The following is a 21,745-nucleotide window of genomic DNA, read 5'->3' on the forward strand; positions in this document are numbered from 1 at the left end:
AGTTATATATATATATATATATATATATATATATATATATATAATCACTTTTTTTTTCAAATCCCACTATACTTACCTTTCAATCGCCCTGTTCAAAAAATCCTCTCTAGTTATTATACTATAATCACTTTTTGTATTGTTTCGATGCAATATCAATAAAGTGCATTTAAGCCAGGCATTGTATATCAGGGTGCCCTGACCAGGCCTGCGGTACCTGACATATACATCACTGTGACCCCAAATTGTGACCTGTTTTGCTAATTACACCACTATGTTAGTTAAGGGATAACAACTTATAATGGGCCAAAGAGAATAATATATAATGCCCTATTAGTATTACAAGTAGAAGTATGTAGCAGGAAGATAAGGTCCATGATGCTCCAGGACCAGGTGACTTTTATTCACTGGTCAGCGTCCCTTGAAATAATAAAAAAAATCCTCCCTTTTTTTTACCTTTTAATCGGCTTGTTCTCCTGTCCTCTTCTCTTCTTTTCTCCAATTCTGTGCTGCTGATTGTTCTTCTCGCGCGGGTGACTCCTCTGTGATGCGCTCTGCAATGGATGTTGGGCGTGATGACATCACGCCCGACATTCACTGTGAGCACCGCACGGAGGAGGAGACAAGGGAGGGAGCCGGAGTACCAGCTGACGTGACAGTGTGATTGCAAGGTAAGTATTTTCTTTTCTTTTTTTTGCAGGATTTTTTTTTTCCATTAACAGTGCTGCCCCCTTGCCACAACCAAAACTCCTTCTGGGCCACATTTAGAGGCATGCTGGACAACCATGATTTAGATCTTGCCATGGCACTGCAGTACTGGCCTAAAGTGGTAAGGTGTAACTTACTGCCTTATAGTGGGCCAGTCTGAGGGGCTATACAATAGCCGGTTTATACATATGCAGTGGAATATCCGTATTCCCCGTCTGCATTTTGGGATTTGTGTCTGTGAACTGTGATGTTGATTGCTGTTGCTAGGAGTTTATAGTTGGGCGGCATCCTATCACAAAGTTTGTTTTTTAGGATCAGAGCACTGTTTTGTGTTATTGAAGTTACCATTACTGTGGGAAGTACATGTAGCCTGGTAGACAGAATTGTTGGTGGGCTGTCTTGTGTCGCCCCTCTTTCTAGGCACCATCAAGTGGAGGCGGTGATTACCTGTTGAGTAGCATCTTTCAGTTTCATCTCTTTCTCTTGGTAGAGGCCCTCACCAGTACATCGGTGAGTAAGATATTTAGGCTCAGATCAAATTGAGGTGTCGACCATCAGAATAGAGTGCAGTGTCTCTGCTCCTGGCAGTCACCTCGTACACCCCATCCTTTCACTCTCTGCCCTTCAGTAATTTTTTGTGGTTCCTTCCTAGACTGAAGCAGGGGAAACTATGTCGAGGAGTCCGTGCACCCGGAAGGTGGATCAATTGTGGACAAGGTAGGATGTCTGTGTGCGCCTGTCATTCCCCGCTTTCGTTACAGTACTATATTTGAATTTGTTTTAAACTAAAAAACATTTGTAACATATAGGAAAGGAAGATTACAACCAAGATATAATACAAATGTAATTGTGTTTTTTATTTTACTTCAACATATCATGAATAAAGAATTATGGCCACACGGTGTATGTGAGACTTAAGAAACTGATTTAAAACGTGTTTGCTGTTGTTCTCTTTTATATGCTAAAATCTGGTTTTAGAACTTGGCTTTGTCTTTTTAATGCACACTGAAAACCTATTACAGCACAGTGGAAATCCAAGTGGTAAAATGTACAGTACATTTTGTTTTTGCTTACAAATTGACCTATGTTGGTGCCCTGTAGCTTCTAGTGTTGACAGCTGTAATTTTGTCTCAATTTTCTATTTGTAACTTACAAGTCAGCACTTTTTCCTATTCCGTGAAAGCATGCAATTTAAGCTTTTTAAATTTGCAATATAGTGATATAAGAAAGTAAATTTGTACAGTGTTGAAACACATTTATGTTTTTTTATTGCTTTTGTTATATTACAATGACTACTATGAGGGAGTGCATTTCCTCAGTCCTTAAATATTAGTTAAATAATTCCTGTAATGTCCAGTAGAGTGTTATCAAAATGATTATTATTATTATTATTATTATTATTATTATAATACTCATCCCAGCCTTATTTAATTAATATATGTTATCTCTCCCTCATCTTTGGTATCCTTTCATCATAATTTAATCAAGAAATAATTATTCCTATTCTGAAAAAATAAAATAAATTGTGCACAAATGCTTTCTCAGATTACCGTACTCAACTCCCATGCCCCTTAGAAGCTTTTTGAGAGACTCACCTTACACACTGTCATTCCTCATACAACCTATTGTAAATGTAACGCCTGCGGGGAACAGGACAGACGCAAACAAATATCTTACCTTACAAATGATGGCCACCTCCTGTCCGCTTCCGAGTCACCCCAGCCACTCTCCTATCCCAGCAGACCAGCGGCCGTACCTCTGCCACCTGACTCCACTTCCCTCTAAGGAAGAAACAGAAGTTAAGGCCTTGCCTACCAGGAAAGGAATGTCCGAGACCACGGCAATGAGCAGAGATACTCCAGTCAATCTCGCTTGTCGCCACCTCGATTTACTCTTGCCAAGGGCAGGGGACTATGAGTACTTGGGACCAGGAACAGTCCCGCCCTAAATACTCCACTCACCTCTCGGTGAGGGCCTAACCAGAAGAAGGAATAGAGCGTTATACTCACCCGAGCACTCCAACTTCCGGTCCCTGCTCTCCTACTTCTCTCCGTCACCTGTGACAGACAGAAAACAACACAGCCTCCCTCTACTCTACAAGTGAGGCTATTATGTGCAACCCACACAACTGGCACTAGCTAACAACAGGCAGCCCAACCCTACAACTAACTAATGGTTAGAAACGCAACTTGGCTATAAACTGGGTGTAGTGTACTCCCTAAGCCTCCTCCCTCTACCTACGGGGAACACCAGCCGGTGTTTTTGTTCTACTCCGGAGGGCTGATCCTAAAACCCTCACCCAGGTCATACCGAGAAGACTATCTTCTCACTATGAGGTCACTTAAGGAATCCCAAGGACCAGTTGCCACCTGCACGACTGAGGCTCACTGGAGCAGCGCGCCACCAGAGTGGCACCTTCTGCACGGAATCGCCATCGGACAATACCGAAACTCAAAACGGTCTCCTTTACCCAAGTGGAACACCCAACCTGGATCCGCCAGGGACCCTGCCGGAACTCAGACAGACACCCAATTGGAACCACGGGACTGAGTGCTGGAATTCAAAAGGGCTGTGCCGCACTGCCAGTGAGATCCCCAATCACTGCCTCAGGAAACCAGCGTAACCTCAGGGACCTACGGGACGGGAAGACTACTGTGTGTCCTTCCCTAACTGTGTGTGTGCTCCTAACTACCCCTTATCCCCACAGACACAGATTATAACAATAAAACAGTAAGGAAACAAGAGCCTACCTTTAATGTGGGCCTGACATCTTGCACCTGTAAATAAACACACACAGCACAACTTAATACAATGCAAAATACAGTATTCACCACACAGGTGGAATAAGACGGTTAAGTATAGCACTAACAGGAGCCTTCTGCTCTAATGTTGCCTAGGACTATCACCTAGTTTACTCACACAACACTGGGACTGCACCCTTTATAATTATGGGCTCTCATGCCCATTCTACTTCCAGGGCCTGGTGCCTTCTAACTATGGGCTCTATGCCCGGCTAACTACATGGCCTTGTGCACTGACTATGGGCCCTCATGCCCCCTGTGCCTTGGGCTCTGAGCCCAGCTAACTAGGGCCTTGTGCCTCTCTAATGATGAGCTTTAAGCCCCACTAACTAGGGCCTTGTGCCCTACCTGACTATGTGTTCTGAGCCCAACTAACTAGGGCCTTGTGCCCTTAATATGTCGCTACCTCAGCCTATCTGCACCAGGGCCTTGTGCCCACTATCTATGCCATGGGCCTAGTGCCCGACCTAACAGCGGAGTATACTTACCTGCTCCGCGCAGGATACTCTGCTTGTTCCCGACGTCTTCTCCGGGTCCTCCAGACCCTCCAGCCCGCCGCGCCTCCTCTCCCATTTGGCGCGGGGCTTCCGGCGGCTCTCTGGGCGGGGGCGCTCTCAGCCCTTACAAGGGCTCCCCGCCGACGTCTTCGGCATGTTCTTCAGTGGCAGGGTAGCTCCTTGCCCTGACAAGGGCACTCTGCGACTTCCGCGGGCGTTTTCTGTCTTCTTCACTCCGGACATCCCACGACGTCCTCTCCATTCTCCACCGGCAAACTTCTGGCAAGATGGTGCCGCCCGGCGGCTTAAATAACCGCCAGCGCAATGTCATCAATCGGCGCCACCGCAAGCGCTGATTGGCTCGCCGTGGCACCAATAATTTAAACGGCCGGAGGTGAGCCAGGATTGGCTCACTCTTCCAGCCAGCAGGGGGAGGCGAGCCCTTATTGGCTCACCTGCCCACTGCTGCCGGGACCTGCGGAAAAAGAGAAATACTCACCAGTGCTGGATCACAGGAACGGTAAGTTGATTTTCATTTCTTCCATCTTCACCCTCTTCATGGGCACGGCAATGGTGTATATATTCGCCCTCTTAATGGGCACCACAGCGGGATCCATCTTCGCCCTCTTCGTGGGCGCTGCGGGGCACATCTTCACATATCATCTTCATTCAGAGTTTGTTCCCAACACTTCATGGGGCCTGCAACTGACTAAGACGATCAATGATTTGATCACTGCTTAATCTAAAGTCTGTTGCATTTGACTACTCGGTTATCATACAAATGCCACGTCCCCTAGGTCTTGATGTCACTGTCCTATTCTGGTTCTCACTATTTGTCCTGGTGTAGTATACATAGGAGTTCCACTTCTATTTTTATATTTTTTTATTTTCTGTATTCTGTTTGTTGGACTTTTTATGTACTATGCTCTATTTCCCCACTAGCTAACGCTAGAGAATTTTGTGGTGTGTAAATATTAGTAATAATAATAATAATAATGTACAAATTAAGAACTGTATACATATATACGACTAACTATGTAATCTAGTAAGCAGTCGCAAAGTGATAGAGGACCATAGGAGGCATTGTACCATAGACTATAACCTTTTAACCCATATCTTCTGAGACTCTACTTATAGAGTATCAACACCACAATTTGTTTAAGGAACCTGGGTTATGCCAACAAGGCCTTATAACAATATTGTTATATTTGCATATTGATGTATATTACTATGTCACCCAGTACATTTTATCTATCCTTTATTGTATTGCCAATATATATGAATTCATATATTTTATAGTCCATTGCATTTAATGTTAAATAATGGTTTATGTTTTTTCAACTATAAATTGCTGCTACCGCGTTTGATCAGATTCTTCTGACAAATAATAAAAAGTCAATGGCAGTTTTTGCAGCATATTTGTGTGTAGCATTCTATGTAACGGTCTGTGCAGATACAGGGGTCTTCCAAGTCGCCCTGGTGATCATCCTCCATATCCCCATAGAACTAGCAAGTAAGACTTGAGTGGAGGCATCGCTATTATAGAACAGTGAGTGAGAAATGCAGACACCAGCATAATCATCTCATAACACCCCTCCTGGAATGAGGAGAATGGGGTGTTACATTAGGTTTAGTTGCTAGAAGGACTCTGCAGGTAGCCCGTCTGATCTTGAAATGTGCACTCAGCAACACAGCAAATGCAAGTACAATATAAAACATCCCAAGTTCTGAGCTTCTAAGTGTATATTTGTGAATGTAATTGTTTTGGATCAAGTGGTACGCAAGATTTGGCAGACCTTAAAAATCTGAGAACAGCAGGCTGGGTAAATCAGTATGCAGACCTAATTGTCTGACAAAGTGATGCACAGTATGACAGTCCTGTACCAAGGCACACAGATTATTATGTGTTACACTATGGTGTGTCACTGGTGTTAGTTGTTACGTTACTATATGCAGTGTCTGCAATGGATAACAAATGGGGGCAATGAGTTGGCTTTTCCATCCAATTTTTAGAAATACACTTTCTTTTCTTTGTATTCTGGGGTGCGCAGAGAACTTTTTAAATACTCAATTCCACTCATTTATTCATCATCTAAAAATAACTATACCATAATTAAGTGATATAGCAGGCACATCAGTGAGTGCTAAATGAGCTGGCAGGGGACAGGGCACGCTGCTGATGAGACAGGATGCATACACTATAGGGGGCAAGAGGAGAAATCAATTTGTTGTGCTCATTATAGAAAAAATTATTTCTAATCTAAAACTGCTCATCCAGTGAAGCAGACTCCAGCTGTGAGGCTCAGGACCTGGGCAGAGACCTTCTACTTGGTGAATTCAATGAGATAGCACTTTTGATTAATAAAGTTTAAAATAAAGATAAAAGAAGCCAGACTTCATATTTTATTTGTATATTTGTACTTGGCAGCTAATACGCATATTATTAAGCATTAACATTACAGATTGAAGATTACAGTGAATATGTAATTTATTGAAATCAAAAATATATTATTGGTATCAATACATGCTTAAACTAGTGGGTAGAAGCCTCTTACCTTATGTTTCCAATGTAAATCCCTACATTGATTTCTGTGTATATGTGCCTTTTCTATCCTATACCGCAATGTGAAATAGGTTGACACTTTATAAAGGGTAGTAATACAACATAGTAAATGACATATATAGGACAGTGCAGACTACTATTGGTAGAGCTCAAAGTATAATAGAAATAAAATAATGAAGGTGTGTATGAATGCTGATAGATACAAGGAAATGGTTTTATATTTAGGAAAATTGCTACGGTAAATGATATACAGTAGATAAATTATATTCCTGAGCGGAGAAATGCAGATGATTGGTGTGTAATTACTGTTGAGGGTAATGATGTGGGTATGGGAAGAGGGACAGGCAGTAGTGATAGATGTATGGAGTATAGTAAGGATTGGCTCAGATAAAGCAATAGTTTCTATCTAGCTTCATGAAACAGTAAAAAAAATTTGATAATCACTGTCAAATCTGCACTTATTCTCTGTAAGCAATGTGGAATTATTACTTTTCCATACTTGGATTCATTCATGAAGCCTGTAACCATGTTTGTAACTCCAGTCAGTCTGATGTATTTGTTCACTATGGTTGTGAAACAATTGTCATTTTACTCTGCGTGGGATCTAGCAGAATAAACTGCGTGACTATCTCATAACTCTCAACATTTGGGTAGCCAGCATCGGGACAGGAAGCTGCGGCCATGTCTTAAAGGGGGAGGGGGGGCATGGCCACATGCCAGGAACGTGCCTAGCTCTTTTGAAGTGCTCGGTTGCCCCATACTCTCCTCCTCTCCATACACCTTCATTAGGGTATGCACCAGTGCGCACAGCATCAGTTCATCGCTGCTTTGCCATACAAAGAAGCAGTGAATGAAATATGCCTCCCGAATTTCCCACTTGCAAAACAAAGTTCACCCGATCAGGATGGTGTGACAGAGCCCTCAAATCCTAAAACCCTCAAAACCTAAATCGGTTTGATTGGGAGGGTGCTATATGCCTCGTGCTATCTATCTATCTATCTATCTATCTATCTATCTATCTATCTATCTATCTATCTATCTAATTGTTGACAATACTGTATGGTAAGGTAACAGAATTTAAACAGGTATAGTGAAATATTCAAGGATTCATAAGAAATAATATTACCTATACAGATAAAACCTTGTGAGACCTGTGTATTGGTCATTTTTTTGTTTTAGATTAGGAGGAACACTATATTTCTAACAGTATCATTATTATTTTTTATTAGATTAAACTTCACAAATGCATAATCCAAAGTAGGCTGTTGTCACTCTATGTGATTTGTTTTGCAGTTTTTCATAAAATTTCATACCATTCTTCTTACTGAGATTACATTACACATCATAGACAGATGACACTTTGACATAGCTGTTACTATCACAATAATCCTGTGTTGGTTACTGTAACTTACCACAATGGTCACTTGTGTATCACTTTTAGCATTCGCAGACTATATATCATTCTGCCACAAGATGGTGCTGCAAGATTTTCGTTGCAATGTTTGCAATGAAATTAAAGACAATATATGGATTAAATTTAACAAATGACTGATGTAGTCACTGGACCAATACTAACAGTTCTTCCCTAACTTAATTGAGATTCATAACTATGATCTCTTCCACTTTATCAGTACTTCATCTGAAGTCACTAAAATTAATTTTCACATTTCAGATCATATCACCCAGAATCACAGAGTGCAGTATTTGGCTTATGCAAAGTAAAAGAAGGTTAAATTATTGATCTGTCATGATTGCTACTGATTAACATTTTATTTTTAATCTGACCAAATATTAAATTAAATGTCACGCAATTGTCCAAAACAATTTACATTCTTGGCTATTAGCTGTCAGTAATGTTTACAGCATCTTTGTTCTGAAGCTCAACAACAAAAAACCTACTTATTTTTATTGTCAGTACAGTTCAGCTGGGTTGCAGCAAGCCATGTCTTTTATTTTTTGCAATGGTCAATGTATATTTTTTTTAAAGTACTGTATTTTGGTTTTATAACATGCAAGGATAATAATAATCAAAATAAAACAAAAACAAATTTAATCTGCTCCTTACGGTAGATGTGTATGCTGAAGTAAAATTACAAGCATTTTCATAAGTGTCAAAGGCTTTTATTGACAATTACATTAAGTTTATGCAAAGAGTCAATATTTGCAGTGTTGACCCTTCTTTTCAAAGTGCTCTTTAACTTTCCCTGGCATGCTGTCAATCAAATTCTGGGCCACATACTGACTGATGGCCGCCCATTCTTGCCTAATCAATGCTTGGAGTTTGTCAGAATATGTGGGTTTTTGTTTGTTCATCCGCCTCTTGAGGATTGACCACAAGTTCTCAATGGGATTAAAGTCTGGGGAGTTTCCTGCCCATGGACCCAAAATTTCGATGTTTTGATCCCCGAGCCAATTAGTTATCACTTTTGCCTTATGGCAAGGTGCTCCATCATGCTGGAAAAGGCATTGTTCGTCACCAAACTGTTCTTGGATGTTTGGGAGAAGTTGCTCTTGGAGGATGTTTTGGTACCATTGTTTATTAATGGCTGTGTTCTTATGCAAAATTGTGAGTGAGCCCACTCCCTTGGCTGAGAAGCAACCCCACACATGAATGGTCTAAGGATGCTTTACTGTTGGCATGACACAGGACTGATGGTAGCGTTCCCCTTTCCTTCTCCGGACAAGCGTTTATCCAGATGCCCCAAAAGGGGATTCATCAGAGAAAAATACTTTACCCCAGTCCTCAGCAGTTCAATATGAAATTATTAGATATTCATGATACCATCCTTTTAAAGATTTTTTTTTTTTTTTATATATATATGTATATGTATATGTTATATGTTTAAGATATTGTTGGACATATGTAAGATAAACGTGTGCCTGTGAAGCCCTTTTTGCATCTAAGCAATGATGAAATTCATGTGTTTCCTTGCAGGTAACCATGGTTAGCAGAGGAAGAACAATGATTTCAAGCACCACCCTCCTTTTAAAGCTTCCAGTCTGTTATTCTAACTCAATCAACATGACAGAGTGATCTCCAGCCTTGTCCTCGTCAACACTCTCACCTGTTTTAACGAGAGAATCACTGACCTGATGTCAGCTGGTCATTTTGTGGCAGGGCTGAAATGCAGTGGAAATGTTGTTTTTGGGATAAAGTTCATTGTCATGGCAAAGAGGGACTTTGAAATTAGTTGCAATTCACCTGATCACTCTTCATGACATTCTGGAGTGTATGCAAATTGTCATCATAAAAACCGAGGCAGCAGACTTTGTGAAAAATAATATTTGTGTCATTCTCAAAACTTTTGGCCATGACTATAGTCTCTGTCTGTGTGTATGTTAGGGAATTTAGACTGTAAGCTTCAATGAGGCAGGGGCTGATGTCAGTGAGTTCTCTGTACAGCGCTGCGGAATCAGTGGTGCTATATAAATAAATAAATAAATAAATGATGATGATGATAGAAGCCTAAATAATGTTACCAATGTTGTAGGTGTTTTCATGACCAAGACCTGAGTATGTCTGTTAATTTGTAATCAACTCCTTCAAAAGAATTTGGTAAAGTGTGGCCCATCACACTTTACATCATTTTTAAAACAAAAAATGTATTTATCATTTGCAGTCCTGTATTTTATTAATAATTGAAAAGAAAACAGATAATCACTGTTTAAAATCATCTGTACGTTGCATGATGTCAATTGCCAAGCAACAATATCAACATTTATCTGCTATTATTCATATAGAGTAACCATGTGTGGATACCATTCATAGAAGTTGTGTAATCAATATTCCTCTAATTTACTATAACTCCCCACCACATGGTTCTGTTATACAACATCATACATTCAGAGACGGTAGATAAAATTTATTAACTTGCCATATGTTGTTAGATATAGTCAATATATAGTATAGTATAGATCAAAATATTGTGTGGTTGATTGGTATCATATTATTGTATGAATAATTGTTATTATGATGCAAACAGCTCTATAAATCTGTCAATTAATCATGTTGTTGGTATTAAGTAACTTGAAGAGTATAATTATCTTATTCCATAATTACATACATATTTTATATCATGTAGAACTGATAGTATTATATAAAACTGAATTAATATATCAGCTCTCCAGGAAAGTTTTAATGGATTACTTTCGTAAAATATGACACTGGAGGTTCTGCATGTATCTAATCATATTTTATGCTAGCACAACCCCACTCAATTATATGTTTGACTGTATGAAAGTAATCTTAGTATATCCGCAATTAGTATTTCAATGTAACATCTATGTGCCACTTTGGATATATTGATCGTCAGAACTGACTATCCTTCTAAGGTAAACTAATACTAAGTATGGCAGCATATAAACCACTCGGATGGAATGTAGTTGAATCCGATAGTAATAGATGCAACGTATATCTATCTATTATAGAGTTTTGATTGTGATGGTAGATTAAAAATCTGAACTTTATTTGACACTGAGGGTCTGTGCTCCTTTGCGCAGCTGCAGGATAGCTTTGGCCTTCCCTTTAAAGACTTCTACAAGTACCTGCGGCTGCGACATTGGATCACTGACCGTCTCTGTCGGACCTGCCCGTTGAACCTTCCTCCGCTCCTCCTCTATTCTAAACTGACTGGCAACAATAAAGGAGGCATTACATTCTGGTATACCTACCTCATCACTCTCCCTGTTATGACTAAACTTATCTGTCAAACAATGTGGGAATCCGATCTGGAAATATCTCTTTCTCCAACTCAATGGGATTATATTTATAATAATTTATCTAAAATGTCTAAATGCACTAATTGCCTAGAAATGTTTATGAAGCTTTTATATAGGACCTACCTAACCCCGTCCCGCCTACATAATATATGGCTCTCTCACTCTCTATGTACCCCCCCCATTCCCTTTCTTTTTTTTTTGTATCCCTTTCCCTTACCAATTAAATACCCCAATAAAAATAATTCTGTTAAAAAAAAATAGGAACAAACTGTGCTGATGAACACGGCCGAGCAGCTGCCAGTGGCTTCTATTTCCAGATCCGAGATGTCCGTACTGACGCCATGACCCTTTGCAGTGAGCTTTCTCAAGAGCGAGCCCGATTGGAGACCATGGATTCTTCTTATACTCCATTGCACCAATCATAGACGACTCCAGTTTGCTTGACATAAGTTGTCTCCGATTGAATTCAGATTACAGGCTTTACAACAGCCACATTTGAAAGACTCTGTGCTTTTCACTACAGGCCTGATTCATTAAGGATCTTAAGTTGAGAAACTTCTTATTTAAGTCTCCTGGACAAAACCATGTTTTAATGCAAGGGGTGAAAATTAGTATTCTGTTTTGCACATAAGTTAAATACTGACTGTTTATTCATGTAGCACACAAATATCTACTTTAAATTTCAGTGTACAAATAAGCTATCAAGTATTTGTGTGCTACATGAAAAAACAGTCAGTATTTAATTTATGTGCAAAACAGAATACTAATTTGCACCCCTTGCATTGTAACATGGTTTTGTCCAGGAGACTGAAATAAGAAGTTTCTCAAGTTAAGATCCTTAGTGAATCAGGTCCTACATTCTCAAATTAGTAATTCGTTTCCAACTGAAGTGAGCTTCATCGGCTAAGATTTTCCTTAGACCTTGATCGGACATTAGAATGGACCAATTTTTTTTGAACTATAGATTGAATTTCTTTCCATTCATTACAGAAGTCACCAACAAATCTTATTGTATAGGTATTTTCTTATTTCTTGGCAGAGAAAATTAGGCTATTGCGATCAGTTTAATATACTCCTCTGAGAGCTTTTTTGATTGATCTATGGCTGTAACCTCGTTAAGTGAGTCTTCTGCTTTGCTCTTCTGCCTTGGTCTTGAAATCTAGAGGGTTTGAGCAATTACAACTAAGTCAATTGAACTCTTCCTTAGGGATGTTCTTAAAGACTGGTGGGAAGTGAGAACTTTGTCTGTGTAAGATACTATTGGTGACAGTACTCTTCCGATAACGATCCATGACTAATTTGCCATTTAATCCTTTCTTGATGGTAAAATCAATCTTTGTTGTGTTTGACTTATCGTGTATATTAGCCTCAGATCATTGTTGTTGTTATTGAGGATATGAATGAAATATTTAAATGTATTCTCATTTCCTCTCCAAAAGATTAAAATATTGTCGATATATCTGACCCAGGTGATTATCTGGTCAGTATATATCTGTAGATCTTCACAAAATACTGTTTCCTCTTTCCTATTGTCCTTAATACACGTTTGCAAACATCGGGGCACAAGCAGCTCCCATTGCTGTGCCCTGAATTTGCGATAAAATTTATCTGCAAAGACAAAGACATTTTTCTTGAGAATAAATTCCAATAACTCTATTAAGAAGTCATTGGATTGATTTCAGTTTGCAAAAGATATCTCAAGTCATCAACCTATACTATTGCTCTTTTGCCTCTTTTTAACTTCTCCTGTATAGGTGATCTAATTTATGTACAAGTTATTTGGAGAAGATGGCTGTTAACATCTGGATGATATAATGTACACCAAGATGCACATAGATTAGGCTAAACCATAACAAATATACGTGTATCTTAACATATGTCCAGCAATATCTTAAACATATAGCATATACCAAGATATCCACAGATTAGGTAACCCTATTTCTAGATGATTTAGATATGAAATACCATTTAAATAATATAATGTATATCTAACCAGATATATGATGCTATTATAATTACCATCTATTGATAATTTAAAAATAAATCTTTAAGAGGATGATATAATGAACATCTAATAAGTTCCTCAACATGGTACTAAGATTCATTGTATAATGAATTAATTTATTTATTTATTTTCGCCATCATAATTGGCACTTCTTGGTCTGTTCTCTTATCACTACAATTTTTTTTACTAGAACTTACTTTCACTACTTATGAGTGTCTTATATGGCATTTATTATGGTCACTTCCTCTCACCCACTTATTTTCACTCGTTAAGAGTCTCTTACATCTGCATTTATTTTTCATGCAATGAGCCCAGCATCATGTCACCTGCTATCTGATATTTCACACAATCATTTCTTCACAGTTCTGCTCTAAATTTTGTTTAATTGATATTCACACCTATCCCAAATTGTATAGCACTTTATTTTCTCAACTGGAATAAGGATTCTTTGCAATATAAGGGGCAGAGATTGATTATGGGCATTGTAGCCAACATCATTGTAAACCATTGTGTCCCCCACATCTCCCAGGATATCTTGCTGGATCCTCTTTGACTAATATTGTTAAACTGTTCATGTCCTCTCCAAGGAAAATCTCACAATTTAAGCTGGGAACACACTACAGTGTTTTCAGCCAACTATCGGGCCAATCACATGGTAAACAACCGTTCAGCCTGATATCACATTAGTATGTACACTTAAACAATGAACGATAGTCATTCCAAATCACCAACCATCGTTTGCTTTGATTGTTCAGCTGAACTATAAATCTCGTTCAGCTATGGAACGACATCCTTCCAATTCTGCAGTGTGTATGCACTCATGATCAGGATCTCCATAGAGTTTACAGAGTCATGATCTTTTCAGCCAACGTTTATGACAGTTGGAGAGCACAGATCTGAGGGTAAATCTTTTAAAACGCGTATAGTATGTACACATGAATCTGCATGCTGATTTTTTTTCATTTTTCAGTTGTTCGTAAAATCGTTATAGATAATACATTGGTCGAAAAATTCTGTAGTGGGTACACAGCCTTAACCAGAATAGGGGAGAGAACTCCCAAAATTAAAATCACCCAAGTAGCCATATATATATCTTTTGCCTGTTCCCCAAACTCTCTCATATATTAAAAATCTATTTATTTTAAATTCAAGTAATTTTGTGTGATTGAAACAATATTCAAGCTATCAACAAATAGCCTAATTATGTATTAATGCCTTCTACAAAATGGCTGCCTCCACCGTGATTGGGAGTAGGTACACTTTAAAGTTTAAATCACAAAAACTTAAAAATGTACCTGTCACCTACACAGAGCCATCTAGCGCTTCAAGTAAATACATAGTATTATCTTTGTGGCTTCTTTCTGTGTTTCCACTAAGGCCTTTATATCAGCCATGCAGAGTTGTTTATTTTCATTGCCACCGAATATGACAGGGAATGCTCTGTGCATAATGAAAAACTATATTCAAACCATAGCTCTTCTATGTAGTTTAAATGAATAAAAGGAATTAAACAAAAATTACCTTGGCGACTTATGGAAAGTGAGGCATTTAGCCAGAACTATGATAAAAGCGTGATGGGCAACAGAGGTTGGACATTCATTTTGTGCTGTAGGTTTATATCGACCAATAAGAAGTCTGGGGAGTGTCCTTGTAGAACTTTTATAACTCCCTGACGTGACAAGCTATGCCTGCTTGTTGCAGCAAGTTTCCTCCTGCCCTCTCGACATGGTAGCGGCAGTTTGGAGTGTGTATGGATCTCTGCTGGTATTGCAGTCCTGGTTACTAGGGTAGGAGAGCTTGGCAGTCAGTGGTTAGCATATGGTGCTGGTTTCATCTAGTCATTGGTCACTACCCACCCCTCGATGTCATCAGATTGTTGGTCCACCTGTGAGGAGGACACCTTGGCCCGGATGTTATGCTTAATCCAATAGCTAGTTCTGAGGGGGTGTAGTCAATCTGCTTGGACAGATTGTAGCACCAGCCAATATGTAAGGTTTATCCTTGGATTGGTGGTATTATGGTCTGACCTTTCCACCTTTATTGGTAGTGCTCTTCTAGCTGACTGTCCAGCTGTTGTCCGCCACATATTTTCTTCATATTTTAATGAAGAAATGTTTTAAAAGAAAAGATTCAGGAAGGCAAGTACCAGCCACTAAAGAAAAATGTAGACTACTATACGTGCATAGCATCAAAACACAATAGCATGCTGAGAGTTATAGTTCACCATTAAATAGGTAACCTTGGATTGACTATCCCTGCTCTCAACATATTTGAAAGTTTTAGACAAGACTGAATAAACAAAAGTCGCACAGCACTCAATAATTTGTTGTTATCTTCAAACCTAATATTTCAACAAAGCTTTCTCAAAGGAACATTCGTAGGCGAGTAAGACGCTGAGGAAATATAAGAGCTGTATTTTTTAGATTGACCCCAGCAGAGTACACAGCATAGCAAAGCATGCAGAATAATATGCTGACAAGATTTATTTGTCATTTTAATGGATGTATTATAACCCCTATTGCTATGTGCATGTGTATGTTACAGTCTCTGCCAGAGATGAGAAAATACGATTTTGGCTCATAGATAAAATAGAGCTATCCTTAATTTGCTTGGAGCCATGGCATCATCATTGCAGCAAGTGTACAATATAAAAAGATGCAAATGTTTTTAAAGCACATATGTTACTCTCAAAGTCCAAGGTCAATTCCTAAGGTTCCAGGTTTCAAAGCCTCTTTAAAGACTTTTAATTAAGTTGGACTTAGGTTAAAATTAACACCAGCCTTTAATGTTGCTGCCAGACAGTTAAACCCGCAATGTTCAGCTGTACACTTGCTTCTGATCGAATGGCTTCCTGTAGATATTCTCCGAGCCTTATTCTGTCTATATCTGACTCATCCTCAGATCAGAGAACCAAAGATTTACTTTTCATTAGATTTTATGAAAGTTATTCAATGTACATGTTTCTGTCTTTCATTCTAACCACACACTGTATCTCAATAAAGGTTATGCACTGATTTTCTTAGTACTCCATCAAATATATATTTTGTAACTTTCTGTTTTATCATGAATTCTTCCTTTTGAAAACTTTTCTGTATAAAATGTTAAAATGTTAAAAAGAACAGTTGTTATTAGTCTAAACTAAATTGTAAAAAAAGGAGAAATGTACACTTATGGATGTCTGTTTATGAAGATTTTGCTATATGGTGCTAAACTCTTTGCTGGGCACCTTATTGTCTGTCAAAATACCCACTAAATTATTACATTAATCAACGAAAGTTAAAAAGCACAACTTCCAATGAAGAAAAAAGATTGCTTCTCACAGGCAACACAACTGGCATCACCCTAGCTCATGTGATTGGATAAACTGGAATAACCAATCAGAGTGACTTACAGAGATGTCACTAAATGTTAGGCCATGCAATTGTTGAATCATTGAGGAGGGCAGAAATCCTATTTCAAACACAGACTTGTTCCCAGCACCAGCAAAAAAAAAAAAAGGCCAGTTCTTTTCCTTATGGCTACATATCTCAACCTTAGTTAACTCTGTCAGTGGCATAAATGTATGGATCACAGTGGTAGCAACTTTATATTTGAGATAAGTTTGTGATAAAGAGAATAATTTCTTTTCCACATGGCAGACATTCTCTGAGTCATAGGATACATATATCTCAATTTCTCTCAAGGCATAGTAACTTTTACACACACACACATGAAAGTGATATCTCCAAGCAGATACATCTTATTGTTGGATGAAGATGATACATCATCTGTTGATCTCACTAACGAAATCTATATATTGAGACTCCGAACCGGAAATGCCTTAATAGACTTCCTGCTAAGTGTCCCACAGTGGAATACATGAGTTACGATGTAAATAACTTATAGCTAAATGGTTATGCTGGCAGAAATGGAGACTGGAGAAGGTGATATGTTCAACGGTGGAGCAATGGGAGAAGATATTTTCTATGTAGTGGTAGAATTTAGTACTTAGTAGTGACCTTCATATACATTCCAGGGTGGAAGACATATTGTTTGTAACATTGTTGGAGATGGATACATGCACTGGAACTGACAATTTTCTGAGATGAACTACAAAGGACAATCGTTTACCACTATATATAGTCAGGCAATTATAATGTTGTCTTGTTTATCTTGTCTGCAGTTCTATGTAAATCTGTCTTGAAAAAAAAGTATGGATGTGAGACCGAAATGTTGACTACAATGTAAAGATAAAGCCCTCTCTACTATATATATATATATATATATATATATATATATATATATATATATGTGTATATATATGTGTATATATATATATGTGTATGATGAGGTGGTGACATGTGAACAAAACTACGTTAAAAAAGGGCGCTTGCGTCGGGAAGGAACGCTTTTCCCCTAGCCCAAATGCATGACAAGAACCTTTTTAACACCTTAAGTAGCTTGATTTGACTAAAATGCATTAGCATCATGCATGGGTTAACTTGTATATATATATATATATATGTGTATATATATAATTTGTGATAAAGCAAGGCATTCAGTGGACCCTCACACGGCTTGGCTGAACCATTTCACTGTTTATTAGCAGTTGTCAGGGTGGCTTAAACAGTTTCAGCATTGGATACAGCAGACACATCCAGTAAATCATCCCATTACTCCCACAACCCTACGTCTGGCTACACGGTGTCACACGCCGGGTGATCGGGCAGCGCACCCGACACCCGGCAGACTTACCTGTCCCCGGCGCTCCGCTCCGTCCTGGGCGCCGCCATCTTGAAATCGGGTATGCGCAGACCCGCCGGCTACTTTAAAACCCTTCCTCTTCTCTCATTGGTGGATCCTAATGGCGCTCAGTTTAAAAGGCATTTCCTACTTACCTAAGGTGTCTGTTCTTTGAGTCATTCCCTGATTAGAAGTGGCTTCCCTGTGTGTCCCGTGTTATCTATTGTCTGAAGAGCTGACGCTTCATCCGTGGTATCTATTGCCTAAAGAGCTGAGGCTTCATCCGTGTTATCTATTGTCTCAAGAGCTGACGCTTCATCCGTGGTATCTATTGCCTAAAGAGCTGATGCTTCATCCGTGTTATCTATTGTCTGAAGAGCTGATGCTTCATCCGTGGTATCTATTGCCTAAAGAGCTGACGCTTCATCCATGTTATCTATTGTCTCAAGAGCTGACGCTTTATCCGTGGTATCTATTGCCTAAAGAGCTGACGCTTCATCCGTGTTATCTATTGTCTGAAGAGCTAACGCTTCATCCGTGGTATCTACTGTCTCAAGAGCTGACGCTTCATCCGTGGTATCTATTGTCTCAAGAGCTGACGCTTCATCCGTGTTATCCATTGCCTAAAGAGCTGACGCTCCATCCACTGCATCTATTTCTCCGGTACCTGCAGAGCTGTCGCTCTACCTGCAGCTTCTACTACTCCTCCGTTGTCTGAAGAGCTGACCCTCTACAGTTGCTCTAAGCCTTCCCAAGGGCTTCCGTTCAGTACTCCTGGTGGGGGCCGCGACCTGCGAGGCAGACGCAGCTAAGACCATACTGCTTTGCGGCGGTTCCTGATGAACACCGTCTCCTCGTTAGACTCCGCGCCCTGCCAGAAGTAGTGCCAAACTATACGAACCCTAGGATTTGCTTCTTCAGCTTGACTCTTCCTGTGGAACCGTGACACACGGTAGTTCCCTCACTACTAGCCGGCCACTACCCGGCATCGGTGGTCCCGCCCCCACGAATACCAACAGTGTCATTTTCCACCACCATAGCACTAAAAACAAATCACAGCAAACAACGAACTAAATACAACCATGTGGAACACCTGTGTATGTATGTGCTGAAAGAGGATCCCAGGGATATATATATATATATATATATATATATATATAGAGAGAGAGAGAGAGAGAGAGAGAGAGAGAGAGAGAGAGATGTAGATATAGATATTCAAAGAGTAGGGTATATATATATATATATATATATATATATATATATAATATATATATATTGTGGCAAGAGCCCGCTACTGCAGAAGCACACGCGTACAACTTCTTCCTTTTTATGGTTCTTTATTGTCAGGATGGTAATAATGTTTTGACACCGTATACTTGCACAGCAATTATGGAGACCCTCAACGCTTACTATACATAGTCCAGCTCTCTGTCCAGATCAGCCAGCTAGCCCAGCGTTGATCTCCCTGAACAATGAAACAAGCAGGGTTTTATACCTGACACTCCTCCCACAGGCCTAGCTTGATGGACAGGTGACACACCCACCTTCTCTTTAAAAGGAAACGCCCATCCCTGGCTCTGTTTAGACTATCAGACCCACCCTGTCTGTTTGCTGAGAGGAAGCAGCTTTTAAATCATGTAAGTAAATTAATTTTAAACTACACATATGTTTTTACCTGGTTTAATCTCCACCTAGGTACATAACTGTGCCAATGTTTTACTCTACTTCCCTGCTTTCTCTGCATATTGCCAGGTAAATGCCTCCTTTTGTTACATATCCCTCCCCCTAGCGTCTCCAAGTAGGGGGACGTGGACTTCGCGAGGAGCGCATATTTTCGTGACAACGCATCTGCATTTTTGTGTAGAATCCCAGGCCTATGTTCTACTGAGAACTTGAAAGGTTGTAGTGCCAAGAACCAGCGGGTTACCTTGGCATTTACCTCCCGGTTGTTCTGCATCCATCTTAATGGTGCATGGTCTGTTATTAGGATGAACTCTCTGCCTAGGAGATAATAGCGCAGAGCTACTGTAGCCCATTTTATGGCGAGACATTCTTTCTCCACAGTGGCATATTTTTGTTTCCTTGGAAGCAACTTACGACTTAGGTACAGGACAGGATTTTCTACTCCATTCTTCTCCTGTGTCAAGACTGCACCTAAGCCAACACCAGAAGCATCAGTTTGGAGGAAGAACCTCCGGGTAAAATCTGGTGCTTGTAGAACTGGAGAGGAACAAAGAGCTAACCGAAGATCAGACCAGGCGGTTTCTGCAGAGTCAGACCAGGTTAATCTATCTGGACAACTTTTTTTTAACATGTCCTTAAGTGGAGCAGCTCTAGTGGCGAAGTGGCTTACAAACCGCCTGTAGTAACCTACTAAGCCTAAAAAGGTTCTTAACTGTGACTTTTTCTCTGGTCTTGTCCAATTTTTGACTGCCTCCACTTTGTCTAGCTGGGGTTTTACATGCCCCCGACCAACAATGTACCCCAAATATTTGGCTTCTCTCATGGCTATGGCACATTTCTCTGGGTTAGCTGTTAACCCTGCGGACCGTAATGAAGCTAAGACCGCCTCAACTTTGGCTAAATGTGATCCCCAGTCTGGGGTATAAATCACTATATCGTCCAAGTAAGCAGCTGCATAAGCTGTGTGAGGTCGTAGCAATTTATTCATAGCTCTTTGGAAGGTGGCAGGTGCCCCATGCAACCCAAAGGGTAGGACTTTATATTGATAGAGACCATCAGGGGTGGAAAAGGCAGTCTTTGGCTTGGCCGTGGAAGTCATGGGAACTTGCCAATAACCCTTTGTTAGATCAAGGGTTGTTAAATAATTTCTACCAGCAAGATTTTCCACTAGTTCATCCACACGTGGCATCGGATAGGCATCAAACTGTGACATACTGTTTAGGCGCCTAAAGTCATTGCAGAACCTAATTGTCCCATTGGGTTTTGGGACAAGCACAATGGGACTATTCCATTCACTAGTGGACTCTTCGATTACATCTAACTGGAGCATCTTCTCGACCTCCTTTCTCACGTTCACCCATCTGGCTTCTGGAATACGATATGGCTTCTGCTTGACAATGACTCCTGGCGCAGTGACAATGTCGTGTTCGATTAAGGTAGTGCGCCCAGGAATGGAAGAGAAGACATCCCTGTTCCAGCGAATCATTTCTTCAGTCTGTTGTCTCTGCTGAATGGACAAGGCTGGCTCTATGGGCACTTCAGACTTTTCAATGGCAGTACTCACTACCTGAGGAGAGGTTTCCTCATCATGCCGGGGTTTAAGGAGGTTCACATGATTTATTTGCTCCTCCCTTCTCCTACCTAACTGGTGGACTCTGTAAGTGACAGGACCGACAGCTTCTAGAACTTCATATGGACCCTGCCAATGGGCGAAAAGTTTGCTTTCCTGGGTAGGAACCAGGACTAGGACCTTGTCCACAGGCTTGAAAGATCGAACCACAGCACTTTTGTCATAACTTTTCTTCTGTCGTTCCTGAGCCTCTTTTACATGTTGCTGCACAATGAGCCCTATCTTTCCTTGCCTCTCATACATTTGGGACACAAATTGTTCCAGATTTGGCTCCCTGGGACCTTGCTGCTCCCACCCTTCTTTTAACATATCCAAGATACCCCTGGGCTGTCTCCCAAATAATAACTCAAAGGGACTAAACCCTGTTGAAGCTTGAGGTACCTCACGGATGGCAAACATCAAATAGGGAATAAGAGTGTC

This window comes from Mixophyes fleayi, chromosome 2, assembly GCF_038048845.1.
Source record: "Mixophyes fleayi isolate aMixFle1 chromosome 2, aMixFle1.hap1, whole genome shotgun sequence".
Lineage (NCBI taxonomy): Eukaryota > Metazoa > Chordata > Amphibia > Anura > Limnodynastidae > Mixophyes > Mixophyes fleayi.